This window comes from Pristiophorus japonicus, unplaced genomic scaffold (assembly GCF_044704955.1).
Source record: "Pristiophorus japonicus isolate sPriJap1 unplaced genomic scaffold, sPriJap1.hap1 HAP1_SCAFFOLD_1015, whole genome shotgun sequence".
NCBI classification, from domain to species: Eukaryota; Metazoa; Chordata; class Chondrichthyes; family Pristiophoridae; genus Pristiophorus; species Pristiophorus japonicus.
This window is the reverse complement of record NW_027250666.1, coordinates 27,747-51,235: the sequence shown is the minus strand read 5'-3', so window position 1 is coordinate 51,235 and position 23,489 is coordinate 27,747. Positions and strand designations below refer to the sequence as shown.

Genomic DNA, 23,489 nt, shown 5'->3' with positions numbered 1-23,489 from the left:
GCAGCCTTCGGCCGCCTGAGGAAAAGAGTGTTCGAAGACCACTCAAAACTGTCACCGAAATATATAGATTGCTGGACGTACCGTGGCTGAGGGAGGAAGCAGGGTTAAAGTTGAGTTGTTCTGCTTTTTTGAAAACTGGGTTGCTGTGGTTCCTCTTAAACCACACTTCCTGATTGAGCAGCGTCTGTGCACCAATCGAAGCTGGAGGTTCTCGCAGAAGCTGAAGGGACGAGAGTGTCGCTCGCTTGCTCGCGCACTGCTCAGTTCCTGCTTGGGCGGAGAGCGCGAGAGGAAGAGAGACAGGAGCCCGGGCTGCTTAGATCTTGTGTCGGTGATGGAGACCTAAGGCTCGAGAGGCCTGTTGGCCCTCGGGAGGAGAGCAGAGGTGAGTCGAACACTTTGCTTGTGGAGAGGTGAAGGCAAATGCTTTTACGCAATCGGGCAAATCTCTGAGAGCGTGAGATTTCAGACTGCAGCAGTACAGAGGGACCTGGGGGGTCCGTGTACAGAGGGACCTGGGGGGTCCGTGTACAGAGGGACCTGGGGAGTCCGTGTACAGAGGGACCTGGGGGGTCCGTGTACAGAGGGACCTGGGGGGTCCGTGTACAGAGGGACCTGGGGAGTCCGTGTACAGAGGGACCTGGGGAGTCCGTGTACAGAGGGACCTGGGGAGTCCGTGTACAGAGGGACCTGGGGGGTCCGTGTACAGAGGGACCTGGGGGGTCCGTGTACAGAGGGACCTGGGGAGTCCGTGTACAGAGGGACCTGGGGAGTCCGTGTACAGAGGGACCTGGGGAGTCCGTGTACGGAGGGACCTGGGGAGTCCGTGTACGGAGGGACCTGGGGGGTCCGTGTACGGAGGGACCTGGGGGGTCCGTGTACAGAGGGACCTGGGGGGTCCGTGTACAGAGGGACCTGGGGGGTCCGTGTACAGAGGGACCTGGGGGTCCTTGTGCACGAAACACAAAAAGTTAGTACGCAGGTATAGCAAGTGATCAGGAAGGCCAATGGGATGTTGGCCTTTATTGCAAAGGGGATGGAGTATAAAAGCAGAGAAGTCCTGCTCCAGTTATACAGGGTATTGGTGAGGACACACCTGGAGTACTGCGTGCAGTTTTGGTCTCTATTTAAGAAAGGATATACTTGCTTTGGAGGCAGTTCAGAGAAGGTTCACTCGGTTGATTCCGGGGACGAGGGGGTTGACTTATGAGGAAAGGTTGAAGAGGTTGGGCCTCTACTCATTGGAATTCAGAAGAATGAGAGGTGATCTTATTGAAACGTATCAGATTATGAGGGGGCTCGACAAGGTGGATGCAGAGAGGATGTTTCCACTGATGGGGGAGACTAGAACTAGGGGGCATGGTCTTAGAATAAGGGGCCGCCCATTTAAAACTGAGATGAGGAGGAATTTCTTCTCTGAGGGTTGTAAATCTGTGGAATTCCCTGCCCCAGAGAGCTGTGGAGGCTGGAACATTGAATATATTTAAGGTGGAGATAGACAGATTTTTGAGCGATAAGGGAGTGAAGGGTTATGGGGAGCGGGCGGGGAAGTGGAGCTGAGTCCATGATCGGATCAGCCATGATCGTATTAAATGGCAGAGCAGGCTCGAGGGGCCGAATGGATGACTCCTGCTCCTATTTCTGAAGTATCCCAGGATCAGTGAGGGTTGACTATGCACGGGTATAACCTTATATCCCCCGAGAAGCTCTGAGATAAACAGCTCGGGTTGGAGGGTGTCAGTAATACTTTGACAAGTTTCCCATTTTCCTGCCATTGGCCCCTCGTTTTCCCTCCCTCAGGGAAGCTGACTCTAACTCTCGCACTCACCATCCATCGCGCCCTCACTTAACCACCCAATCCCCGTGTGGGGAAAATACAGAGTTCATACCTTGACAGCAACCCTTCCAGACCTTCACAACCAACAGAGCACTTCTTTTGAAGTGTAATCGCTGTTGTAATGTGCAAAACGTGGCAGCCAATTTGCGCACAGCAAGCTCCCACAAACAGCAATGTGATCATGCTCCAGATCATCTGTTTTTAGTGATGTTGGTTAAGGAATAAATATCTCTCAGTACTGCCCCTCCGACAGTGCGGCGCTCCCTCAGTACTGCCCTACCGACAGTACGGCGCTCCCTCAGTACCGCCCCTCCGACAGTGTGGCACTCCCTCAGTACTGCCCCTCCAACAGTGTGGCACTCCCTCAGTACTGCCCCTCCGACAGTGCGGCATTCCCTCAGTATTGCCCCTCCGACAGTGCGGCGCTCCCTCAGTACTGCCCCTCCGACAGTGCGGCGCTCCCTCAGTACCGCCCCTCCGACAGTGCGGCGCTCCCTCAGTACCGCCCCTCCGACAGTGCGGCGCTCCCTCAGTACTGCCCCTCCGACAGTGTGGCGCTCCCTCAGTACTGCACTGGCTCTAGTTTCTGGAGTGGGACTTGAACCCACAACCTTCTGACTCAGAGTGGAGTGTTGCGTACTGAGCCACGGCTATTGAGTGGAAGGGATGGGATCCTGCGGGGCTCCTAACCCGGTCCGGAGTAATGTCGTTTGCTCAGGGAAACATAGACAAATTCGTGACACTCCCTGGTTAGTTTCTTGCGGGTAACAGATATTATGATGGGGTCGGACATGCATCTCAATGTCTCACCTCAAGCCGCCTCTTAAGTGTGAGGACTAGTGTGCGTGCAGTTGTAGTTTCCATATTTATGAACGGATATACTTGCTTTGGAGGCAGTTCAGAGAAGGTTCACTCGGTTGATTCCGGGGATGAGGGGGTTGACTTATGAGGAAAAGTTGAGGAGGTTGGGCCTCTACTCATTGGAATTCAGAAGAATGAGAGGTGATCTTATTGGAAACGTATCAGATTATGAGGGGGCTCGACAAGGTGGATGCAGAGAGGATGTTCCCACTGATGGGGGAGACTAGAACTAGGGGGCATGGTCTTAGAATAAGGAGCCGCCCATTTAAAACTGAGATGAGGAGGAATTTCTTCTCTCAGAGGGTTGTAAATCTGTAGAATTCTCTGCCTCAGAGCTGGGACATTGAGTAAATTTAAGACAGAGATAGTTTCTTAAACGATAAAGGGATAAGGGGGCGGGCAGGGAAGTGGAGCTGAGTCCATGATCGGATCAGCCATGATCGTATTAAATGGCGGAGCAGGCTCGAGGGGCTGTATGGCCCAATCCTGCTCCTATTTCTTATGTTCTTAGTGCAAATGCAGAAATGACCATTTGAACATATCAGGAAAGGTTCTTGCATAGAATTACATCGAATTCACAGCCCAGACACAGGCCCATTGGGCCCCACCACTCCGTGCCGGTGTTTATGTCCCACACCAGGCTCCTCCCTCCCTCTCCATCTCACCCCATCACCCTATCCTTCTGTTCCTTTCTCCCCCATGTGTTTATCCAGCTTCCCCTTAAATGCATCGATACAATTCGCCTCGACCCCTCCCTGTGGGAGCGTGCTCCACATTCTCAACCCTCTCTGGGTAAAGAAGTTTCTCCTGAATTCCCCATTGGATTTATTAGTGACTGTCGTATATTGATGGCCCCTAGTTCTGGTCTCCCTCCACAAGTGGAAACATTTCTCTATGTCTACCCTATCGAACCCTTTCATAATCTTAAACACCTCCATTAGCTCACCCCTCAGCCCTCTCTGTTCCGGGGAATGAAATGTAACCTGTCCGGCGCTGTAAGGTTTGGTGTGACACGCGCTGGACACCAACGATGTCTCCGCAAGATCCTGCAAATCCCCTGGGAGGACAGACACACCAACGTTAGCGTCCTCGACCAGGCCAACATCCCCAGTATCGAAGCACTAACCACACTCGACCAGCTCCGCTGGGCAGGGCCACATTGTCTGCATGTCCCCCCAGACACGAGACTCCCCAAAGCAAGCGCTCGACTCGGAACTCTTTCACGGCAAACGAGCCAAAAGGTGGGCAGAGGAAACGTTACAGGGACCGCCCTCAAAGCCTCCCTGATAAAGTGCAACATCCCCACCGACACCTGAGAGTCCCTGGCCCAAAGCCCAGTCCGCCCTAAGTGGAGGGAGTGCTGAGGATAAGGGGTGAGCCATTTAGGACCGAGATGAGGAGAAACTTCTTTACTCAGCAAGTTGTGAACCTGTGGAATTTTCTACCACAGAAAGTTGTTGAGACCAGTTCGTTAGATATATTGAAAAGGGAGTTAGATGTGGCCCTTACGGCTAAAGGGATCAAGGGGGTATGGAGAGAAAGCAGGAATGGGGTACTGAAGTAGCATGATCAACCATGATCTTATTGAATGGTGGTGCAGGCTCGAACGGCCGAATGGCCTATTCCTTCACCTATATTATCTGTTTCTATGAGCACCTCGAGTCTCGTCGCCGAGAGCGTGCAGAAACCAAGCGCAGGCAGCGGAAGGAGCGTGCGGCAAACCAGTCCCACCCTCCCCTTCCCTCAACGTCTATCTGTCCCACCCTCCCCTTCCCTCAACGTCTATCTGTCCCACCTGTGACAGGGACTGTGGTTCCCGTATTGGACTGTTCAGCCACCTAAGGACTCACTTTCAGAGTGGAAGCAAGTCTTCCTCGATTCCGAGGGACTTGCCTATGGTGATGGCCAATTGACTGAGGAACGGGATTGGGCCGTTGTATCCCCTCCCCCCAGCCTGTTCCCCCTCCGCCCCCCCCAAACTTGTTGGAGGTTGAGCTCACAAGCTGTGGCGAGGCTATTAAAAGTCTCGCACATCACTTCCTGCTCAGCCTGAGGTTTCCTGCAAAGCCCTGAAGATCGGCGAGCGACACTCTCCAATTCATCGAAGACCGTTGTTTGATGCCAAATTGGGCTGACCTCAAGCCAGTTTTCAGTGACAGGCGCCAGTCCCTGAGACAGCAGGGCAGGCCAAGGGCAAACCTCACCTCTTGCTCTTGGCTACAAGACCAAGCACTTCCACACCACCTTTCACCCCCCCTCTGGACGTCCCAAAGCGCCTCACAAACTTACAGCACTCACTGCTGTAATGTGGGAAACGCATCAGCCAATTTACACGCAGCAAGCTCCTACACACAGCGACGTGATCAATGACCCGGATCAGCTGTTTTATTCATGTTGGTTAAGGGATGAATATTGGCCCCAGGACACCGGGGGAGAACTCCAGAAATAGTGCCATGGGATCTTTTGCATCCACGTCAAAGAGCAGAAGGGGTCTCGGTTTGACGCCTCACCGAAAATACGGCACCTCTGACAGTGCGCCGCTCCCTCAGTGCTGCCCCTCCGACAGCGCAGTACGGCACTCCCTCAGTACTGCCCCTCCGACAGTGCGCCGCTCCCTCAGTGCTGCCCCTCCGACAGCGCAGTACGGCACTCCCTCAGTACTGCCCCTCCGACAGTGCGGCGCTCCCTCAGTACTGCCCCTCCGACAGTGCGGCACTCCCTCAGTACTGCCCCTCCGACAGTGCGGCACTCCCTCAGTACTGCCCCTCCGACAGCGCAGTACGGCACTCCCTCAGTACTGCCCCTCTGACAGTGCGGCGCTCCCTCAGTACTGCCCCTCCGACAGTGCGGCGCTCCCTCAGTACTGCCCCTCCGACAGTGCGGTGCTCCCTCAGTACTGCCCCTCCGACAGTGCGGCACTCCCTCAGTACTGCCCCTCCGACAGTGCGGTGCTCCCTCAGTACTGCCCCTCCGACAGTGCGGCGCTCCCTCAGTACCGCCCCTCCGACAGTGCGGCACTCCCTCAGTACTGCCTCTCCGACAGTGCGGTGCTCCCTCAGTACTGCCCCTCCGACAGTGCGGTGCTCCCTCAGTACTGCCCCTCCGACACTGCGGCGCTCCCTCAGTGCTGCCCCTCCGACAGTACGGCGCTCCCTCAGTGCTGCCCCTCCGACAGTGCGGCGCTCCCTCAGTACTGCCCCTCCGACAGTGCGGTGCTCCCTCAGTACTGCCCCTCCGACAGTGCGGTGCTCCCTCAGTACTGCCCCTCCGACAGTACGGCGCTCCCTCAGTACCGCCCCTCCGACAGTGCGGCACTCCCTCAGTACTGCCTCTCCGACAGTGCGGTGCTCCCTCAGTACTGCCCCTCCGACAGTGCGGTGCTCCCTCAGTACTGCCCCTCCGACAGTGCGGCGCTCCCTCAGTACTGCCCCTCCGACAGTGCGGTGCTCCCTCAGTACTGCCCCTCCGACAGTGCGGTGCTCCCTCAGTACTGCCCCTCCGACAGTGCGGTGCTCCCTCAGTGCTGCCTCTCCGACAGTACGGCGCTCCCTCAGTGCTGCCCCTCCGACAGTACGGTACTCCCTCAGTACTGCCCCTCCGACAGTACGGTACTCCCTCAGTACTGCCCCTCCGACAGTGCGGCGCTCCCTCAGTACTGCCCCTCCGACAGTACGGTACTCCCTCAGTACTGGCGCTGGGGACTGTCAGCCTAAGATTATGAGGCTCATGTCTCTGGAGTGGGGATTCGAACGTAGACCTTGTGACTTGGAGGCGAGAGAGAGCCATGCTGCCCACTGGGCCCCGGCTGGCACTGGTCATGTTCCGAAGGAACACTGCCTGGTCTCCTGGCAACCGCTTCCCCGTCTCCGCTGCACACTTCCTCTTTCTAGTTCTTGGTTTCTAAATGACATTTCAGCAGAGAGACTCCTGAGTTACCCCAGCTCCATTGAATGAACTCTCATCATCCGAGGCAGGCCCTCGAAGCGAGGATGACTTGCTTCCAAGCCAAAAAAAGGGATGAGTTCACAGGTGTTTCAGTGAAGGACCTGATATTCCGTATCCTGAACTACATCCTGAAGGGTGGAAGATGCCTGTGCGTGGATTGTTTTAACGTGGGGTGACCGTTGTACACCAGCCACCACACGGGCTTGACAGAGCGAGGTCTTGGTCCAGTGGCAAGGGTTAACCAGGACAACTGGAGACCAGCTCTGCTGCACGGACCCAGTGCGCACAACATATCGCAATGTGGGCTGGTCCATGCTGCCCCTGGGCCCTCGGCTCTTCTGGGCCCCGATCACGCCCCTCCACAGTCTCTCCCCGCTCCTTCGCCCCGACCTCGCGGCTCCTGCTGTACCTGCCCACGCTCCAATCACCGACCTGCACCTTGGTGATGTCCCTCTTCACTGCCGTCGCTCTCCTGCACCAGCTCGTGCTGTACCTCGCCGTGCTATGCTTTCACGCCGCTCTGTTTATGGCCCTGACCTGCTGCTGGTGTTCTCAGGCGGGTTGGGGCCTGCCCACCCATTCAATCTCCAAAGCCAATCGATCCGGCGGTGACCACCGACGGCCTTGCCTCTGGGGACTTGTCACAAAACCCTCCATAAGATGGCAGCCTTCAAACCCACTCATTTGACGTTATTTAATTGCCGCTCTGTCAGGGATCGTGGGTCTCTCCTGTCGGAGAGTGAAACCCGTAGTGAGCGATCCTCGGACAACACTGTGACAGAACAAACACACTGCTCATTGAACCACAACCCAATCCAATGAACTTTTCCTCAAAATCAACCGAGACTGTGTACAGTGGCAGTGAATGGGAAGGGGTTTGGGTCCTTTGGGATTGTGTACAATGGGAGTGAATGGGAAGGGGTTTGGGTCCATTGGGATTGTGTGCAGTGGGAGTGAATGGGAAGGGGTTTGGGTCCATTGGGATTGTATACAGTGGGAGTGAATGGGAAGGGGTTTGGGTCCATTGGGATTGTGTACAGTGGGAGTGAATGGGAAGGGGTTTGGGTCTATTAGGATTGTGTACAGTGGGAGTGAATGGGAAGGGGTTTGGGTCCATTGGGATTGTGTACAATGGGAGTGAATGGGAAGGGGTTTGGGTCCATTGGGATTGTGTGCAGTGGGAGTAAATGGGAAGGGGTTTGGGTCCATTGGGATTGTGCACAGTGGGAGTGAATGGGAAGGGGTTTGGGTCCATTGGGATTGTGTACAGTGGGAGTGAATGGGAAGGGGTTTGGGTCCATTGGGATTGTGTACAGTAGGAGTGAATGGGAAGGGGTTTGGGTCCATTGGGATTGTGTACAGTGGCAGTGAATGGGAAGGGGTTTGGGTCCATTGGGATTGTGTACAGTGGGAGTGAATGGGAAGGGGTTTGGGTCCATTGGGATTGTGTGCAGTGGGAGTGAATGGGATGGTGTTCATTGTGGTTGATTTATTGAGTGAAATGTTTCAGATCTTTTGTCTCGGAGTGTTTTCTGGGAGGTGTCTCTCGAGGAGGAAGTCGGAAGTTTTTATAAGACAAATCAAAACCAGAACCACTTGCGAAAGGAGGAAGTGGGGAGTAGCTGGGTTGGGGTTAGGATTGGAGTTAGAGGTTATTACCCTTGTCTCATATCCAATATTAGTTTTGTGATGTGTGACCCATTGGTCTGATCGACATGGACCATGTACAGTAGACACCTCAAGTCGCTGGAGAAATACCACCAACGATGTCTCCGCAATATGGCAGGGGGATGGGAACTAATGCAGGGAGACAGAGGGAAACAAAAAGGAGACAAAAGCAAAAGACAGAAAGGAGATGAGTAAAAGTGGAGGGCAGAAAAACCCAAAGCAAAAAAGAAAAAGGGCCACTGAATATAAAGGGGCTGCAGGAGGGGTCAAAACTAAAAATCATGGTCTAAAAACTAGTATTAAAACAATCTACCTAAACGCGCACAGCATTCGAAATAAAGTAAATGAGTTGACGGCACAAATCATGACAAATGGGCCCCCAAATAATAACTTCACAGTGGGGCGGGCAATAATCAAGGGAATAATGGAGGCATGTGAAAAAGGAACGGCAGTAATCATGGGGGATTTTAACCTACATATCGATTAGTCAAATCAAATCGCACAGAGTAGCCTTGAGGAGGAATTCCTAGAATGCATACGGGATTGTTTCTTAGAACAGTATGTAACAGAGCCTACAAGGGAGCAAGCCATTTTGGATCTGGTCCTGTGTAATGAGACAGGAAAAATAAACGATCTCCTCGTAAAAGATCCTCTCGGAATGAGTGATCACAGTATGGTTGAATTTGTAATACAGATTGAGGGTGAGGAAGTTGTGTCAGAAACGAGCATACTATGCTTAAACAAAGGGGACTACAGTGGGATGAGGGCAGAGTTGGCTAAAGTAGACTGGAAACAAGGACTAAACGGTGGCACAATTGAGGAACAGTGGAGGACTTTTAAGGAGCTCTTTCATAGTGCTCAACAAAAATATATTCCAGTGAAAAAGAAGGGCGGTAAGAGAAGGGATAACCAGCCGTGGATAACCAAGGAAATAAAGGAGAGAATCAAATTAAAAACCAATGCTTATAAGGTGGCCAAGGTTAGTGGGAAATTAGAAGATTATGAAAATTTTAAACGACAGCAAAGAATGACTAAGAAAGCAATAAAGAAAGGAAAGATAGATTACGAAGGTAAACTTGCGCAAAACATAAAAACGGATAGTAAAAGCTTTTACAGATATATAAAACGGAAAAGAGTGACTCAAGTAAATGTTGGTCCCTTAGAAGATGAGAAGGGGGATTTAATAATGGGAAATGTGGAAGTGGCTGAGACCTTAAACAATTATTTTGCTTCGGTCTTCACAGTGGAAGACACAGAAACCATGCCAAAAATTGCTGGTCACAGGAATGTGGGAAGGGAGGACCTTGAGACAATCACTATCACTAGGGGGATAGTGCTGGACAGGCTAATGGGGCTCAAGGTAGACAAGTCCCCTGGTCCTGATGAAATGCATCCCAGGGTATTAAAAGAGATAGCGGAAGTTATAGCAGATGCATTCGTTATAATCTAGCAAAATTCTCTGGACTCTGGGGAGGTACCAGCGGATTGGAAAGCAGCTAATGTAACGCCTCTGTTTAAAAAAAGGGGGCAGACAAAAGGCAGGTAACTATAGGCCGGTTAGTTTAACATCTGTAGTGGGGAAAATGCTTGAAGCTATCATTAAGGAAGAAATAACGGGATATCTAGATAGGAATAGTGCAATCAAGCAGACGCAACATGGATTCATGAAGGGGAAATCATGTTTAACTAATTTGCTGGAATTCTTTGAGGATATAAAGAGCATGGTGGATAGAGGTGTACCGATGGATGTGGTGTATTTAGATTTTCAAAAGGCATTCGATAAGGTGCCACACAAAAGGTTACTGCAGAAGATAAAGGTACGCAGAGTCAGTGGAAATGTATTAGCATGGATAGAGAATTGGCTGGCAAACAGAAAGCAGAGAGTCGGGATAAATGGGTCCTTTTCGGGTTGGAAATCGGTGGTTAGTGGTGTGCCACAGGGATCGGTGCTGGGACCACAACTGTTTACAATATACATAGATGACCTGGAAGAGGGGACAGAGTGTGGTGTAACAAAATTTGCAGATGACACAAAGATTAGTGGGAAAGCGGGTTGTGTAGAGGACACAGAGAGGCTGCAGAGAGATTTAGATAGGTTAAGCGAATGGGCTAAGGTTTGGCAGATGGAATACAATGTCGGAAAGTGTGAGGTCATCCACCTTGGGGAAAAAAAACAGTAAAAGGGAATATTATTTGAATGGGGAGAAATTACAACATGCTGCGGTGCAGAGGGACCTGGGGGTCCTTGTGCATGAAACTCTTTTAGGAGCAAACAAAAAACATTAAACCGTGCCCCCCGATCTGGGGGAAACACCAACATTTACAATGCCCTTTTTTTTTTCATGAATCCCAAAAAGTTAGTTTGCAGGTGCAGCAGGTAATCAGGAAGGTGAATGGGATGTTGGCCTTCATTGCGAGAGGGATGGAGTACAAAAGCAGGGAGGTCCTGCTGCAACTGTACAGGATATTGGTGAGGCCGCACCTGGAGTACTGCGTGCAGTTTTGGTCACCTTACTTAAGGAAGGATATATTAGCTTTGGAGGGGGTACAGAGACGATTCACTAGGCTGATTCCGGAGATGAGGGGGTTACCTTATGATGATAGATTGAGTAGACTGGGTCTTTACTCGTTGGAGTTCAGAAGGATGAGGGGTGATCTTATAAAAACATTTAAAATAATGAAAGGGATAGACAAGATAGAGGCAGAGAGGTTGTTTCCACTGGTCGGGGAGACTAGAACTAGGGGACACAGGCTCAAAATACCGGGGAGCCAATTTAAAACCGAGTTGAGAAGGAATTTCTTCTCTCAGAGGGTTGTGAATCTGTGGAATTCTCTGCCCAAGGAAGCAGTTGAGGCTAGCTCATTGAATGTATTCAAGTCACAGATAGATAGATTTTTAACCAATAAGGGAATTAAGGGTTACGGGGAGCGGGCGGGTAAGTGGAGCTGAGTCCACGGCCAGATCAGCCATGATCTTGTTGAATGGCGGAGCAGGCTAGAGGGGCTAGATGGCCTACTCCTGTTCCTAATTCTTATGTTGTTATGTTCTAAGATCCTGCAAATCCCCTGGGAGGACAGACGCACCAACGTTAGCGTCCTCGACCAGGCCAACATCCCCAGCATCGAAGCACTGACCACACTCTACCAGCTCCGCTGGGCAGGGCCACATTGTCTGCATGCCCCGACACGAGACTCCCAAAGCAAGCGCTCTACTCGGAACTCCTTCACGGGAAAATGAGGCAAAGGTGGGCAGAGGAAACGTTACAGGGACACCCTCAAAGTCTCCCTGATAAAGTGCAACATTCCCACCGACACCTGGGAGTCCCTGGCCAAAGACCAGTCCGCCCTAAGTGGAGGAAGTGCAGCCGGGAGGGTGTTGAGCACCTTGAGTCTCGTCGCCAAGAGCGTGCAGAAACCAAGCGCAGGCATCGGAACGAGCGTGCGGCAAACCAGTCCCACCCTCCCCTTCCCTCAACGTCTATCTGTCCCACCTGTGACAGGGACTGTGGTTCCCGTATTGGACTGTTCAGTCACCTAAGGATTCGTGTTAAGAGTGGAAGCAAGTCTTCCTCGATTCCAAGGGACTGCCTATGATGATGATGAGATAACAGAGATCGGGAGGAGTGCATGGGCTGGAGGAGATTACAGAGATAGGGAGGGTTGTCGGGGCTGGAGGAGGTTACAGAGATAGGGAGGGGTGTAGGGGCTGGAGGCGATGACAGAGATAGGGAGGTGTGTAGGGGCTGGAGGAGATGACAGAGATAGGGAGGGTTGTCGGGGCTGGAGGAGGTTACAGAGATAGGGAGGGATGTAGGAGCTGGAGGGGGTTTCAGAGATAGGGAGGGATGTAGGGGCTGGAGGGGGTTACAGAGATAGGGAGGGGTGTATGGTCTGGAGGAGGTTACAGAGATAGGGAGGTGTGTAGGGACTGGAGGAGGTTACAGAGATAGGGAGGGGTGTAGGGGCTGGAGGAGGTTACAGAGATAGGGAGGGGTGTCGGAGCTGGAGGAGGTTACAGAGATAGGGAGGCCGTAAGGAGGCCGTGGAGGGATTTGTAAACAAGGATGAGAATTTTGAAATCGAGGCGTTGCTTAACCGGGAGCCAATGTCGGTCAGTGAGCACAGGGGGTGATGGGTGAGCGGGACTGGGTGTGAGTTAGGACACGGGTCAGTGAGCACAGGGGGTGATGGGTGAGTGGGACTCGGTGCGAGTTAGGACACGGGGCAGTGAGCACAGGGGGTGATGGGTGAGCGGGACTGGGTGTGAGTTAGGACACTGGGTCAGCGAGCACAGGGGGTGATGGGTGAGTGGGACTGGGTGTGAGTTAGGACACGGGGTCAGTGAGCACAGGGGGTGATGGGTGAGTGGGACTCGGTGCGAGTTAGGACACTGGGTCAGTGAGCACAGGGGGTGATGGGTGAGTGGGACTCGGTGCGAGTTAGGACACTGGGGCAGCCGAGTTTTGGATCACCTCTAGTTTACGTCGGGTAGAATGTGGGAGGCCGGCCAGGAGTGTGTTGGAATGGTCAAGTCTGGAGGTAACAGAGGCATGGATGAGGGTTTCAGCAGCGGATGAGCTGAGTGAGGGGGTGGAGACGGGCGATGTTAAGGAGGGGGATACCCAACATGCAGCGACAGGGAAAACGTGAGCTGGGTCAGGGAGTGATGTTAAATGGTGTGGTGCCCTGGGGGTCACTCGGGGCGGGAAGAGGGGGACAGAAAGGCGAGGGAGGGGGGAGGATTTCCATGGTTTGAGGTCCGGGTAGACATTGACTCGGAGTAAGAGCAAGATCGAGGGCCCAGAGGCGAGTTTGCTCTGATTACAAGCGGGCCCCAGATCACCACAGCCCTCGCCTCATTCCTCTTCAGCATTTGTTGTCGTTTCAGCGCAAAAAGGATGTGGTTCTTAGCTTCCTCCTGCGTGTGAGCTATCCTGGGATTGCAAGTCATCGACTGAGTCATCACCCAGGTCCCGCCAGTGAGCTCGGCTGCCACATTGAGAGAGAACGAACCATGTCCCCATTCCCACAGCTCCGTTTACCACCCGGGGCCGTCCCAACACCTCCCAGCCAATGGGCAACTTTGTTTTTCTGCGGTCCCTGTTGTATTGTGGGAAACGCGGCAGCCCATTTTGCGCACAGCAAGCTCCCACGCACAGCATTGTGATAATGACCCACCTTGCCTGTTTTTGGTGATGTTGGTTGAGCGATAATATTGGCCCCAGGACACCGGGGAGAACTCCCCCTGCTCTTCTTCCAATAGTGCCCGGGATCCTTTACATCCACCCGAGAGGGCAGACGGGGCCTCGGGTTTAATGTCTCATCTGAAAGACGGCCCCTCCGACAGTGCGGGGCTCCCTCAGTACTGCCCCTCCGACAGTGCGGCGCTCCCTCAGTACTGCCCCTCCGACAGTGCGGCGCTCCCTCAGTACTGCCCCTCCGACAGTGCGGCGCTCCCTCAGTACTGCCCCTCCGACAGTGCGGCGCTCCCTCAGTACTGCCCCTCCGACAGTGCGGCTCTCCCTCAGTACTGCCCCTCCGACAGTGCGACACACCCTCAGTACTGCCCCTCCGACAGTGCGGCACTCCCTCAGTACCGCCCCTCCGACAGTGCGGCACTCCCTCAGTACTGCCCCTCCGACAGTGCGGCGCTCCCTCAGTACTGCCCCTCCGACAGTGCGGCGCTCCCTCAGTACTGCCCCTCCGACAGTGCGGCGCTCCCTCAGTACTGCCCCTCCGACAGTGCGGCACTCCCTCAGTACTGTCCCTCCGACAGTGCGGCACTCCCACAGTACTGCCTCTCCGACAGTGCGACGCTCCTTCAGAAATGATGCTGGGGCTGTCAGATCAATATTAAAAACCTCATCCTTTTGTTCATGTCCCTCCATGGCATCCTCGTCCCCCTCCCTATCTCTGTAACCCCCTCCAGCCCCTACACCCCTCCCTATCTCTGTAACCCCCTACACCCCTCCCTATCTCTGTAACCTCCTCCAGCCCCTACACCCCTCCCTATCTCTGTAACCCCATCCAGTCCCTACACCCCTCCCTATCTCTGAGAGCGCGGGGGTGTGTGGAGTGAGAGCGGGGTGTGGGGAGTGAGAGCGGGGTGTGGGGAGTGAGAGCGGTGGGTGGGGAGTGAGAGCGGTGGGTGGGGAGTGAGAGCGGGGGGTGTGGGGAGTGAGAGCGGGGGGTGTGGGGAGTGAGAGCGGGGGGTGTGGGGAGTGAGAGCGGGGGGTGTGGGGAGTGAGAGCGGGGTGTGGGGAGTGAGAGCGGGGTGTGGGGAGTGAGAGCGGGGGGTGTGTGGGGAGTGAGAGCGGGGGGTGTGTGGGGAGTGAGAGCGGGGGGTTTGTGGGGAGTGAGAGCGGGGGGTTTGTGGGGAGTGAGAGCGGGGGTGGGGAGTGAGAGCGGGGGGTTTGTGGGGAGTGAGAGCGGGGGGTTTGTGGGGAGTGAGAGCGGGGGGTTTGTGGGGAGTGAGAGCGGGGGTGGGGAGTGAGAGCGGGGGGTGTGTGGGGAGTGAGAGCGGGGGGTTTGTGGGGAGTGAGAGCGGGGGGGGTGTGGGGAGTGAGAGCGGGGGGTGGGGAGTGAGAGCGGGGGGTGGGGGGTGGGGAGTGAGAGCGGGGGGTGTGGAGTGAGAGCGGGGGGTGTGGAGTGAGAGCGGTGGGTGGGGAGTGAGAGCGGGGGGTGGGGAGTGAGAGCAGGGGGTGTGTGGGGAGTGAGAGCGGGGGGTGTGTGGGGAGTGAGAGCGGGGGGTGTGTGGGGAGTGAGAGCGGGGGAGGGTGTGGGGAGTGTGTGGGAAGTGAGAGCGGGGGATGGGGAGTGAGAGCGGGGGGGGTGTGGGGAGTGAGAGCGGGGGGTGGGGAGTGAGAGCGGGGGGTGGGGAGTGAGAGCGGGGGGTGGGGAGTGAGAGCGGGGTGTGGGGAGTGAGAGCGGGGTGTGGGGAGTGAGAGCCGGGTGTGGGGAGTGAGAGCAGGGTGTGGGGAGTGAGAGCGGGGGGGTGTGGGGAGTGAGAGCAGGGGGGGTGGGGAGTGAGTGAGGGGAGTGAGAGCGGGGGGTGGGGAGTGAGAGCGGGGGGTGTGTGGGGAGTGAGAGCGGGGGGTGTGGGGAGTGAGAGCAGGGGGTGGGGAGTGAGTGAGGGGAGTGAGAGCGGGGGGTGGGGAGTGAGCGGGGGGTGGGGAGTGAGAGCGGGGGGTGTGTGGAGAGTGAGAGCGGGGTGTGGCGAGTGAGAGCGGGGGGTGTGTGGGGAGTGAGAGCGGGGGGTGGGGAGTGAGAGCGGGGGGGTGGGGAGTGAGAGCGGGGGGTGGGGAGTGAGAGCGGGGGGTGGGGAGTGAGAGCGGGGGGTGGGGAGTGAGAGCGGGGGGGGTGGGGAGTGAGAGCGGTGGGTGGGGAGTGAGAGCCGGGTGTGGGGAGTGAGAGCCGGGTGTGGGGAGTGAGAGCAGGGGGTGGGGAGTGAGTGAGGGGAGTGAGAGCGGGGGGTGGGGAGTGAGCGGGGGGTGGGGAGTGAGAGCGGTGGGTGGGGAGTGAGAGCGGTGGGTGGGGAGTGAGAGCGGGGTGTGGGGAGTGAGAGCCGGGTGTGGGGAGTGAGAGCCGGGTGTGGGGAGTGAGATCAGGGTGTGGGGAGTGAGAGCGGGGGGGTGTGGGGAGTGAGAGCAGGGGGGGTGGGGAGTGAGTGAGGGGAGTGAGAGCGGGGGGTGGGGAGTGAGAGCGGGGGGTGTGTGGGGAGTGAGAGCGGGGGGTGTGGGGAGTGAGAGCAGGGGGTGGGGAGTGAGTGAGGGGAGTGAGAGCGGGGGGTGGGGAGTGAGCGGGGGGTGGGGAGTGAGAGCGGGGGGTGTGTGGAGAGTGAGAGCGGGGTGTGGCGAGTGAGAGCGGGGGGTGTGTGGGGAGTGAGAGCGGGGGGTGTGTGGGGAGTGAGAGCGGGGTGTGGGGAGTGAGAGCGGGGTGTGGGGAGTGAGAGCGGCGGGTGGGGAGTGAGAGCGGGGGGTGGGGAGTGAGAGCGGGGGGTGTGTGGGGAGTGAGAGCGGGGGGTGGGGAGTGAGAGCGGGGGGTGTGTGGGGAGTGAGAGCGGGGGGTGTGTGGGGAGTGAGAGCGGGGGGTGTGTGGGGAGTGAGAGCGGGGGGTGTGTGGGGAGTGAGAGCGGGGGGTGTGTGGGGAGTGAGAGCGGGGGGTGTGTGGGGAGTGAGAGCGGGGGGGTGGGGGGTGAGAGCGGGGGGTGTGTGGGGAGTGAGAGCGGGGGGTGTGTGGGGAGTGAGAGCGGGGGGTGGGGAGTGAGAGCGGGGGGTGGGGAGTGAGAGCGGGGGGTGTGGGGAGTGAGAGCGGGGGGTGTGTGGGGAGTGAGAGCGGGGGGTGTGTGGGGAGTGAGAGCGGGGGGTGTGTGGGGAGTGAGAGCGGGGTGTGGGGAGTGAGAGCGGGGGGTGTGTGGGGAGTGAGAGCGGGGGGGTGGGGAGTGAGAGCGGGGGGTGGGGAGTGAGAGCGGGGGGTGTGGGGAGTGAGAGCGGGGTGTGGGGAGTGAGAGCGGGGGGTGGGGAGTGAGAGCGGGGGGTGTGTGGGGAGTGAGAGCGGGGGGTGTGTGGGGAGTGAGAGCGGGGGGTGTGTGGGGAGTGAGAGCGGGGGGTGTGTGGGGAGTGAGAGCGGGGGGTGTGTGGGGAGTGAGAGCGGGGGGGTGGGGAGTGAGAGCGGGGGGTGGGGAGTGAGAGCGGGGGGTGTGTGGGGAGTGAGAGCGGGGGGTGGGGAGTGAGAGCGGGGGGTGTGTGGGGAGTGAGAGCGGGGGGTGGGGAGTGAGAGCGGGGGGTGTGTGGGGAGTGAGAGCGGGGGGTGTGTGGGGAGTGAGAGCGGGGGGTGTGTGGGGAGTGAGAGCGGGGGGTGTGTGGGGAGTGAGAGCGGGGGGTGTGTGGGGAGTGAGAGCGGGGGGTGTGTGGGGAGTGAGAGCGGGGGGTGTGTGGGGAGTGAGAGCGGGGGGGTGGGGGGTGAGAGCGGGGGGTGTGTGGGGAGTGAGAGCGGGGGGTGTGTGGGGAGTGAGAGCGGGGGGTGGGGAGTGAGAGCGGGGGGTGGGGAGTGAGAGCGGGGGGTGTGGGGAGTGAGAGCGGGGGGTGTGTGGGGAGTGAGAGCGGGGGGTGTGTGGGGAGTGAGAGCGGGGGGTGTGTGGGGAGTGAGAGCGGGGTGTGGGGAGTGAGAGCGGGGGGTGTGTGGGGAGTGAGAGCGGGGGGGTGGGGAGTGAGAGCGGGGGGTGGGGAGTGAGAGCGGGGGGTGTGGGGAGTGAGAGCGGGGTGTGGGGAGTGAGAGCGGGGGGTGGGGAGTGAGAGCGGGGGGTGTGTGGGGAGTGAGAGCGGGGGGTGTGTGGGGAGTGAGAGCGGGGGGTGTGTGGGGAGTGAGAGCGGGGGGTGTGTGGGGAGTGAGAGCGGGGGGGTGTGGGGAGTGAGAGCGGGGGGGTGGGGAGTGAGAGCGGGGGGTGTGTGGGGAGTGAGAGCGGGGGGTGTGTGGGGAGTGAGAGCGGGGTGTGGGGAGTGAGAGCGGGGGGTGTGTGGGGAGTGAGAGCGGGGGGGTGGGGAGTGAGAGCGGGGGGTGGGGAGTGAGAGCGGGGGGTGTGTGGGGAGTGAGAGCGGGGGATGGGGAGTGAGAGCGGGGGGGGTGTGGGGAGTGAGAGCGGGGGGGGTGTGGGGAGTGAGAGCGGGGGGGGTGTGGGGAGTGAGAGCGGGGGGTGTGTGGGGAGTGAGAGCGGGGGGTGGGGAGTGAGAGCGGGGGGTGTGTGGGGAGTGAGAGCGGGGGGTGGGGAGTGAGAGCGGCGGGTGGGGAGTGAGAGCGGGGGGGTTGGGGAGTGAGAGCGGGGGGTGGGGAGTGAGAGCGGGGTGTGGGGAGTGAGAGCGGGGGGGGTGTGGGGAGTGAGAGCGGGGGGTGTGTGGGGAGTGAGAGCGGGGGGTGTGTGGGGAGTGAGAGCGGGGGGTGGGGAGTGAGAGCGGGGGGTGTGTGGGGAGTGAGAGCGGGGGGTGTGTGGGGAGTGAGAGCGGGGGGTGTGTGGGGAGTGAGAGCGGGGGGTGTGTGGGGAGTGAGAGCGGGGGTGTGTGGGGAGTGAGAGCGGGGGGTGGGGAGTGAGAGCGGGGGGTGGGGAGTGAGAGCGGGGGGTGTGTGGGGAGTGAGAGCGGGGGGTGTGTGGGGAGTGAGAGCGGGGGGTGTGTGGGGAGTGAGAGCGGGGGGTGGGGAGTGAGAGCGGGGGGTGTGTGGGGAGTGAGAGCGGGGTGTGTGTGGGGAGTGAGAGCGGGGTGTGTGTGGGGAGTGAGAGCGGGGGGTGTGTGGGGAGTGAGAGCGGGGGGTGTGTGGGGAGTGAGAGCGGGGGGTGGGGAGTGAGAGCGGGGGGGGTGTGGGGAGTGAGAGCGGGGGGTGTGTGGGGAGTGAGAGCGGGGGGTGTGTGGGGAGTGAGAGCGGGGGGTGTGTGGGGAGTGAGAGCGGGGGGTGTGTGGGGAGTGAGAGCGGGGGGTGTGTGGGGAGTGAGAGCGGGGTGTGTGTGGGGAGTGAGAGCGGGGGGTGTGTGGGGAGTGAGAGCGGGGAGTGAGAGCGGGGGGTGGGGAGTGAGAGCGGGGGGGGGGTGGGGAGTAAGAGCGGGGGGTGGGGAGTGAGAGCGGGGGGTGGGGAGTGAGAGCGGGGGGTGTGTGGGGAGTGAGAGCGGGGGGTGTGTGGGGAGTGAGAGCGGGGGGTGTGTGGGGAGTGAGAGCGGGGGGTGTGTGGGGAGTGAGAGCGGGGGGTGGGGAGTGAGAGCGGGGGGTGTGTGGGGAGTGAGAGCGGGGGGTGGGGAGTGAGAGCGGCGGGTGGGGAGGTAGGGGCTGGGGTTTGGTCGGTGGGAGAGTCTGGGCGTGGGATGGACGCAGAGGGTCGGTCAGCTCTCTGTGGTTAACATGTTTTCCTCTCTTGCAGTCGGAGCCACACCGACAGACGATGGACAACACGCCCCTGTGGAGGAGGTCCCTGATGGACATCTTCAGTAAGGACGAGCCAGTGCTCTCCAAGGTAAGGTCATCGTGTGGAGGGAGCTTTACTCTGTATCTACGGATGTTAATCCAGCTCCCTCACACTGTCACTCAGTAACCCCTCTCCCCCAGCACCCTGTGTTACTGACTGTATCTGTACTGATGTTAATCCAGCTCCCTCACACTATCAGTAACCCCTCTCCCCCAGCACCCTTTGTTACTGACTGTATCTGTACTGATGTTAATCCAGCTCCCTCACACTGTCACTCAGTAACCCCTCCCACCCAGCGCCCTGTGTTACTGACTGTATCTGTACTGATGTTAATCCAGCTCCCTCACACTGTCACTCAGTAACCCCTCTGTGTCACTGACTGTATCTGTACTGATGTTAATCCAGCTCCCTCACACTGTCACTAAGTAACCCCTCTCCCCCAGCACCCTGTGTTACTGACTGTATCTGTACTGATGTTAATCTCCCTCACATCACACTGTCACTCAGTAACCCCTCTCCCCCAGCACCCTGTGTTACTGACTGTATCTGTACTGATGTTAATCTCCCTCACACTGTCACTCAGTAACCCCTCTCCCCCAGCACCCTGTGTTACTGACTGTATCTGTACTGATGTTAATCCAGCTCCCTCACACTGTCACTCAGTAACCCCTCTCCCCCAGCGCCCTGTGTTACTGACTGTACCTGTACTGATGTTAATCCAGCTCCCTCACACTGTCACTCAGTAACCCCTCTCCCCCAGCACCCTGTGTTACTGACTGTATCTCTACTGATAATCCAGCTCCCTCACACTGTCACTCAGTAACCCCTCTCCCCCAGCGCCCTGTGTTACTGACTGTATCTGTACTCTCTCAGGCATTCCCTTGGAGTCGAGGATGACTTATTATGAGTTCTCAGGTGACTGATGAGTCCGATACGGGACCGGCAGTCCCTGTTACAGGTGGGGCAGACGCTGGTTCGGAGGGACGGGTGGGTTGGGTGCTTGTTTTGCTCTTTCCGCTGTCTGCGCTTGGCTCCCAGCGACGAGACTCGAGGTGTTGGGCGCCCTCCCAGATACGTCTCCTCCACTTTGAGTGGGTCTGGGGACCAGGGACTCCCAGGTGTCGGTGGGGATGTTGCACTTTATCAGGGAGGCTTTGAGGGTGGTCCCTTGTAACGTTTCCTCTGCCCACCTTTGGCCCGTTTGCCCGTGAAGAAGTTCCGAGTAGAGCGCTTGCTTTGGGGAGTCTCGTGTCTGGGGGCCATGCGGACAATGTGGCTCTGCCCAGCGGAGCTGGTCGAGTGTGGTCAGTGCTTCGATGCTGGGGATGTTGGGCCTGGTCGAGGACGCTAACGTTGGTGCGTCTGTGCTCCCGGGGGATTTGCAGGATCTTGCGGAGACAGCGTTGGTGGTATTTCTCCAGCGACTTGAGGTGCTGTGTTACTGACTGTATCTCCGCTGATGTTCATCCTGTATTGTCGCTGTGCACGGATGGAGTTTGTTTTTCAGCTCCCGTTCTGTGTCCCTGCACTCTTTTTCGAGTGGACGATTGACCCTCCCCCTCCCGCAACCCGGTTATCCTCTCTGTGAGCGACGGATCGCAGAGCAGGAACTACAGGCGCTGTCGGAGGCTTGTGCTGTGTGTGTGTGGGTGGGGAGAGGGGTGCTTGGTGAGGCTGGGAACAGGCTTTCACTCCATCTCTCCTCCCCTTCAACAATGGCTTTTGTCTGAGAGCAGAGCATTCCATTCGAAGCCGGCTCCAGGGGAGAGGCAAGAGAGAGCTTGGTCCCGTGACCAGCCGTCTCCACCTCAACTGGAGCCTCCTCTGCCTGTGCGATGGTCGGGGGTGTGTGTGTGTGTGTGTGTGAGTGAGTGCCTGTTCGGGCTGGAGGCTGTGAGAGTCGGAGGAACCAGTAAAAAGAAGCAGATTTTTGCTCGCTCGCCCGCTCCTCTCCCTCCCTGCCAGCAAAGTGTCAGGAGCAGCCCACAGATTGATGGTGTGAAAGAGCGGTTGTGTGTGTGTGTGTCTCTCTCTTTCTTTCCTCCGCCAGTCTCTTTGTCGTTCCCTCCATCTCGTCTCTCGCTCGGCATCGCCAGAGGGAGAGAGGGAGAGTGGGGAGAGTGGAGAGAGAGAGAGGGGGGGTGAAGTGGAGACCAGCGAACCTCTCGATCTGCCCCCGGCGTGTCTCAGCACACATGGCTCCAGAGTAGACGGTCTCGTTCCTACAATCGAAGATCACGCTCTCCAGCGGGCGAGAGCACGAGACGGGGCGACGAAGGCTTTGGGTCGGTAAACGGGGGTCCCGCAACCCCTTCTTGCGATGGTGGTGAGTCTCGTTTGCTAAGACACCCCCTCTCCTCCCTCCCCTCCCCTCCCCTCCCCTCCCCTCCCCTCCCCTCCCCTCCCCTCCCCTCCCCTCCCCTCCCCTCCCCTCCCCTCCCCTCCCCTCCCCTCCCCTCCCCTCCCCTCCCCTCCCCTCCCCTCCCCTCCCCTCTCACTCTCACCTCCCTCTCCCCCTCCCTCCCTCCCTCCCTCTCTCCCTCCCTCCCTCCCTCCCTCTCTCCCTCCCTCCCTCCCTCTCTCCCTCCCTCCCTCCCTCCCTCTCTCCCTCTCTCCCTCTCCCTCTCCCCTCTCTCCCTCTCCCCTCTCTCGCTCACCTCCCTCCCTCTCTACCTCCCTCTCTCCGTCCCTCCCTCCCTCTCTCCCTCCCTCCCTCTCACCCTCCCTCCCTCTCTCTCCCCTCTCTCCCTTCTCTCTCCCCCTCCCTCTCCCCCCTCCCTCTCCTCTCCTCTCCCCTCCCTCCCCCTCCTCTCCTCTCCCCTCCCTCTCCCCTCCCTCTCCTCTCCCCTCCCCTCCCTCTCCTCCCCTCCCTCCCTCTCCCCTCCCTCCCTCTCCCCTCCCTCCCTCCCTCCCTCCCTCCCCTCCCTCCCTCCCTCCCTCTCCCCTCCCTCCCTCCCTCTCCCCTCCCTCCCTCTCCCTCCCTCCCTCTCCCCTCCCTCCCTCCCTCTCCCCTCCCTCCCTCTCCCCTCCCTCCCTCCCTCTCCCCTCCCTCCCTCTCCCCTCCCTCCCTCTCCCTCCCTCCCTCTCTCCCTCCCTCCCTCTCTCCCTCTCTCCCTCCTCCCTCTCTCCCTCCCTCCCTCCTCTCCCTCTCCCTCTCCCCTCTCTCCCTCTCCCCTCTCTCGCTCACCTCCCTCCCTCTCTACCTCCCTCTCTCCGTCCCTCCCTCCCTCTCTCCCTCCCTCCCTCTCACCCTCCCTCCCTCTCTCTCCCCTCTCTCCCTCTCTCTCTCCCCCCTCCCTCTCCCCCCTCCCTCTCCTCTCCTCTCCCCTCCCTCCCCCTCCTCTCCTCTCCCCTCCCTCTCCCCTCCCTCTCCTCTCCCCTCCCTCTCCTCTCCCCTCCCTCCCTCTCCCCTCCCTCCCTCTCCCCTCCCTCCCTCTCCCCTCCCTCCCTCCCTCTCCCCTCCCTCCCTCCCTCTCCCCTCCCTCCCTCTCCCCTCCCTCCCTCCCTCTCCCCTCCCTCCCTCTCCCCTCCCTCCCTCTCCCCTCCCTCCCTCCCTCTCCCCTCCCTCCCTCTCCCCTCCCTCCCTCTCTCCCTCCCTCCCTCTCTCCCTCCCTCCCTCTCTCCCTCTCTCCCTCCCTCCCTCTCTCCCTCCCTCCCTCCCTCCCTCTCTCCCTCCCTCCCTCTCTCCCTCCCTCCCTCCCTCCCTCCCTCCCTCCCTCCAAACTCCGCCACAGCCCGCCCACCGCCCGCCCGGCCCGACGCTGCCCCGCCGCCCCTCCGCGCGCCCGACACGCCCCCGCCCTCCTCGCCCTTCTCCCTCCCTCTCCCTCCCTCCCTCCCTCCCTCCCTCCCTCCCTCTCTCCCTCCCTCCCTCCCTCTCCTCTCCCCTCTCACTCCCCTTCCCCTCCCTCTCTCTCTCCCCACTCTCCCTCTCTCTCTCCCCTCTCTCCCTCTCCCCTCCCTCCCTCTCCCCTCCCTTCCTCTCCCCTCCCTCCCTCTCCCCTCCCTCCCTCTCCCCTCCCTCCCTCTCCCCTCCCTCCCTCTCCCCTCCCTCCCTCTCCCCTCCCTCCCTCTCCCCTCCCTCCCTCTCCCCTCCCTCCCTCTCCCCTCCCTCCCTCTCCCTCTCCCTCCCTCTCCCCTCCCTCCCTCTCCCCTCCCTCCCTCTCCCCTCCCTCCCTCTCCCCTCCCTCCCTCTCCCCTCCCTCCCTCTCCACTCCCTCCCTCTCCACTCCCT

General features: G+C 58.9%; 1 long non-coding RNA gene across 1 annotated transcript in view; it reads left to right on the top strand.

Annotated features, from left to right (window-relative positions):
• Window positions 1-283: 283 nt before the first annotated feature.
• Window positions 284-23,489, top strand: part of LOC139241268 (uncharacterized) — a 48,429-nt gene continuing 25,223 nt past the window's right edge. Inside the window, exons 1-2 of the long non-coding RNA XR_011588833.1 lie at window positions 284-385; window positions 19,211-19,303. This is a non-coding gene — a long non-coding RNA (uncharacterized lncRNA). The remainder of the gene's footprint in view (window positions 386-19,210; window positions 19,304-23,489) is intronic.